Source organism: Hippocampus bargibanti, linkage group LG16, assembly GCF_051943395.1.
Source record: "Hippocampus bargibanti isolate YZ-2025 linkage group LG16, ASM5194339v1, whole genome shotgun sequence".
In the NCBI taxonomy this organism is placed as follows: Eukaryota; Metazoa; Chordata; class Actinopteri; order Syngnathiformes; family Syngnathidae; genus Hippocampus; species Hippocampus bargibanti.
In genome coordinates, this window is record NC_142749.1 from 11,893,212 (window position 1) to 11,898,676 (window position 5,465).

Sequence of the window (5,465 nt, forward strand, 5' to 3'; positions counted from 1 at the left end):
GTTATATCGATATTTTGTATAATATCGATATAACGAGGCTTTTATATATATATATATATATATATATATATATATATATATTTATTGTGGATTTATTTGGTTCTTTATTTATTTATTTGCCCTTGTATTTATTTGATCAATTATTTGTTTGTGTGTTTGTTTCTTTGTTTCTTTGTTTGTTGACTTATTTGGTTGTCTATTTATATACTCATTGCATGTCATATACAGTAAAGTCTCGTTATATCGATATCGGATATATCGATAGTCCCGGTTATATCGATACTATTTCTATGCACGCACGGAGAAAATTACATGCAAACAGGGTCGGATATATCGATAGTCCCGGTTATATCGATATTTTTTCGGACTACCTTGAATATCGATATAACGAGACTTTACTGTATTTGAAATGATAACCTGCTTTGTTTTGATAACCCGCATTTGGAAATTCAGAGATAATAACTACAACTCGAGGGTATATCAGCATATTTATTTATTTACTTATGTTTTTATTTACCTGTTTGTTTGCTTGTTGCTTGTTGAGTTCTTTAGTTGTTTATTTATTTATATGCGGCATGTCATATATTGAAACAATAACCCGCTTTGTCTTGAACCGCGCATTTGGAAATTCTGAGTTAATAACGATAATGCGATGGCATACCAGCATATTGGGTTCAAGAGGTTCTTTACAAACCGACATATTAACCATTACAATGATGTGGGTAATTAAATTACCATCACCACTCAAGTAAGGCAGCCATCAAAGAGCAACTGAATCGGGCAGTAGTCTATTGGTTCTTTGCTGAATGCATGCTGTCATCATTAAACGGAGATTGTGACAGCAGAGAAGCCATTAAGTGAGGCCATTAAGTGTACTGGTTAAAAAAAAGAAAAAATAGTGCTGTGAGACCTAAGATGAAATAAGCTTATGTGCAGTATGGGCTCGCTTATTGATCCAGTGGGATCATTGACATTGTGCACAAGGTGGCTATAGTCTCTCTGACAATAATTTTTCCCAGGATGCTGTGCACTTCCTATGATGAGATTTCCCAACCAGAATCTCATTTTACTAGAAGTTCTGCAAAATATGTCATTTTGATTTAGATGGGCTCCTTTTTATTTTGATGAAAACCGCTTTTACATCTTGTCCTACACGGCCGTCAGAGAGTGGGCCGTGGGGGTAAAATCAAACTTTCGTCCTTCCAGCGCTGAGGCAAAAACATTTAAATTAATTCACCAAAACGTGCGTGTACAAAGTGCTCAGCCCCCGTGTCTTGCTGACCTTTATTACATTTCTTCCACCATCACTCACTGTCAGCTCGCTTCATTGTTTCAAGAACTTTGCAGCCGCTTGCTATGAGCTGCTTATTTTTTTTTTATGTATTGTTTGTTTTTGACGAATGACTGAAGTCATCATTTGTTGACAATACAAATCTTTCTGGGCAAACGAGACATTGATGTTTTGATTGACTGTGACAACGCTGTTTTTGCATCTGTGTGAGTTTGAAACACCTTTGGAATTGCTGAGTGTCGGTGGATGATTCTATACATCACATCGGGGCTCATGGTTAATACATACGTAAAGTGAGTTCTGATGAAAACAACAAAGTCAAAATTGAGTACTAAGGCTTTACAACGGCTCCCAGTTGTAGAAGAGACTTTAAAGTACAGCTCCTGTTCTATAGGTCACTGAATCATTTAGCTCTTTAATACATATACTGTATTAAAGAAATGCTATTGACATAAAAGTTCAGTTAGGATCAAAGGTTTGCAGACTCAGGTCAATTAGTGGAAACACAGAATATAGTGCAAACACGATGAAGCAGCAATTAGGTGTTATGCTGCACACAAATATAATAGCCTGTTCGACACAGATTTGAAGTCAGCACCAAATGTAAATGCTTTTTAACATGCATTAAAATTAGGCTTTAAATATTTTTTTTGTCCTCATAACTATCTTAGAGGTCTTTGAAAGAGTTTTAAAAAACATTTCCTTAATTAGCATGATCATTTATTTTTGTGATTTTTTTTTTTAAGCTGCATGCTTTTACATGTACTTTTGTGAAGCACATTGAGTCAGCTGTACAATCAAATCAATCAAAATATCAATCCTGCTACCTTGCCGATAGGAGACGGATAGATTGGCAGTGGATGAATTACAAAAGTATTGGGAAGGTTTTTGTTTTGAAGTCATTGATGTTTTATGTTTTAGTCTGTACTAAAATATTTTACACTTATATAAGGCTAATATCAGGCTAAATGCACTTCAACAAGCTTTTAAACCCATACACATACTGAGATAAATGCAGTCCTTTCTGTGAAAAACTGACTAAATGAGACAGAAAACATTCTTGTATTGATCAAGTCTATTTCATCAATTTAATTTGTGTTAATACCGCATGCCAGACATATTGAGTCAGAATACAAAATGGCCTTCCTAAAATGCTTTCCGCAAAGTTGGCACAGAGTAGTCCAAAAACCTCTTGGGAAAATGAATAAATAAGGGGGGGGATAAATAAGGACGTGAACCCAACAGCTGATGGCTTACCAAAGATGTCCTAAGACTTTCTCCACTTGTTTCATTGCTTTTCTATTTAGACTTCCGTTGAAAGACACTGTCTGTACATGCCGGTGGAATCCGTCTCAGATCAAACCTAATCGGAAAGTGGGCTGTCATGTTGCAACGTTACATGCATGTCTGGGAAGATCGTGCATGACAGCGTCACGACAAACTGCTGCTTCTTGTGGCAGCTGTCTCTTTGTGTATCCCTGTTTGGCGCAAAAACTTAATCATTGTTATGCCGCAGTGCTCAGGACACATAAAGCCTGCCTCAGTTACCCCCCCTTCCAATGATTAAAGTTACCCCCAAGATATAATTTCTTAATCATACGCCAAAACCTGAGAGATTTGTGCATAGGCGTTAGCGCATGTGTATTTTAGAAATGTGTATTTGCGTTCTTGTTGGTATTTTGGGACAGCTCACAGATCAAAGCCAGATGAGGAAGGAAAAGAAAGCCATCCTGTTCAATGTCTTTATGATCTTACCCAAGGGCATGCGATTGCGAATACATCATGATCGACTGAAAGCATCCTTCGGTTATTTGGAGCAGGCTGTACTGTTGCTGACTCTTTGAATAAACACTATCTCCGCAGACTGCTGCAGTTTTATTGTATGAGGACGAAATACGTTGGAATATCTGAGGTCACTGGGTATGTTTATTGAAATGATAATGGTTGCAGGGATGTATGTGTGGGCTTACAGTCGTACAATAGTGGTCCATGAGAAAAAGGTCTTTTCAGCTGTCATCTATACTTCTTTGAAGGTGTCGGCCACTTCGCTCCTCATCCAAAGAGCTTCGTCAGTGAACTAAATTTATGCTGGTTACCTTGGCTCTATATCTTGAATGGACAGAGGTGGCTGTGCCAAACCCCTGCTCTGATAGGTGAAAATGCTCTAGGTTTGGGGGAGGAGTGGACCACTCCCTGAAGACAATCTGTTTACCTCTATTGTTCTATCCTTGGCACTGGTTTCATCGTGGGTATGGCGTAGTGGGTGAGTGGTTTGCATAGCCGCCTCCAGTTCCGAAATAATGACTTAGATGTCTTCCTTCATTACAAAAACATTGACGTTAGGTTCATTGAAGGCTCTAAATTGTCCTTAGCTTGTTTTCACTCAAGCGCCAGCTCATGGGAAGGCTGGCGCAAAGCCGAGATGTCCATGTTGTCCATGTATTACACGTGTTCCGTCCAAAGTGAAGTTGAGCCTATTCCAAGGTAAAACAGTGTCACGTTTGCGGGAGCGAGTAGAGCCCGAGGGAGGGGAAGAACTGGAGCCTGGCACGTAAAGCCATCCATCACAGTGAGAAAAGGCTGTGAACCGTTACAGCCCGCAGCTTGTCAATGTTCTCTTCCTGACTGGATATGTCACTGTGCTTCCTGATGTCAGTGCATGATGATGCCTGTTCCATCACACGTAACAGATGTTTTTGATGGGAGAATATCCACCCGACCTTCTATTTTGGAGGTGTTGATGAACAATCCTTCCTGACAGTTTCATTACACTTTGATTGCACTGCGGCGGTGCATTCATATCTGCCTTAGAACAAAGGCTAGGAAGTCGGCTAACTCGGTTTAGTCGACCACAAAAATTAGATGACGCAATAACCGCTTCCTCTCAGCTATAATGAATCATTTTCAAACCGTATTTGGGGCACCCGGTACCAATGTGAGACCAATTGCGTCTTTGCGCACTGACATTTGTCTCTGGCGACATTCTTTTTTTCCAGCAGCCAATGAAATGAACGTGTCTAAGATTTGATCACACTTTAAATTGAAAAAGCACTAAAACTAAGTTTTCTATCATCACCGCCAAGCCGAGGCGGTGGAGCTTAATAGTGTTAATTTAACCTGCATGACAACAAGCTGCCAGGCGGTCCGCCAGATGCCACATATAGTAATAATAATCACTCCTGTGTGTAAAAAAATACTAATTTTAAGGATCTCTGCACATTATAAATAGAGTAGCACTTTTTAGGCAATTGGTTAGGACCAACAAGCTTTTTCATGAAATGACACAGGGACCATATGCAGTCTAGCTGAGACGCTCCACCAACTAATAAAAGACACTGAACACCCTAAGTGTTTTTTAAACAGCAAAAATAGTAAAAGTAAAACACTGTAAGATGCAGGAGCATGGTCAATATTTCCCTGCGCATCCTGTATATAAGGAGCGTCGATCCACTCCAGAAGTAATTTTAAAAATATAAAATGGTAAGCAGAGCTGCAGTGTTTTAACCAATTAATAGTAGGTAGTGTTATCCTCTGTTTATATGATAATACTGTTTGACTATGTTTTTGACGTAAGAGTGGGACTCAGGTATATTTGGGTGTGTAGAGGTGCTGTGCAGTTTTCTGGTGTTCACTGAAACTTTAGCTTTTGAAATACTCAACTTGGTGAAGGTCTACAGGTTTTTTTTTGAGGGTACACGCGGCATAAAATTGCTTGAATGAACATGTTTGCATGCAGCCCGTTACAAAGGAGATGGCCAAAGACTATAAACACAAGATCCAGCCCACCTATTGTCAATGTAATAAAAGCCAAACTTGCTAGTAGCCACACAATATTTGTTTTCTTAAGCTCTGCCACAATCACTCTTCACATTAACATGTCAGCACCGTTGCCGATCAATCATCTGCCCGCTTTCAACATGTGTTTGCATTTGTTCAATCGCAGCTGTCGGATTCAAATCAAGTTCCAATCATTTTATCTTACAAATGCAGTCAACACATCGTAGCAGCCCATCTTAATCAGGGTCAGAAAGAGGCAGAACCGGGAAACTGATTGATGCTTTATCCTCCCCATCTTGTGAGGGGAGGGGTAGACAGACCTGAAAGATAGATTGGTGCATTGGATTTGGTCAATGAGCGTGAAAATAATCACAGAGTTGCATTTCTTACTTCATGT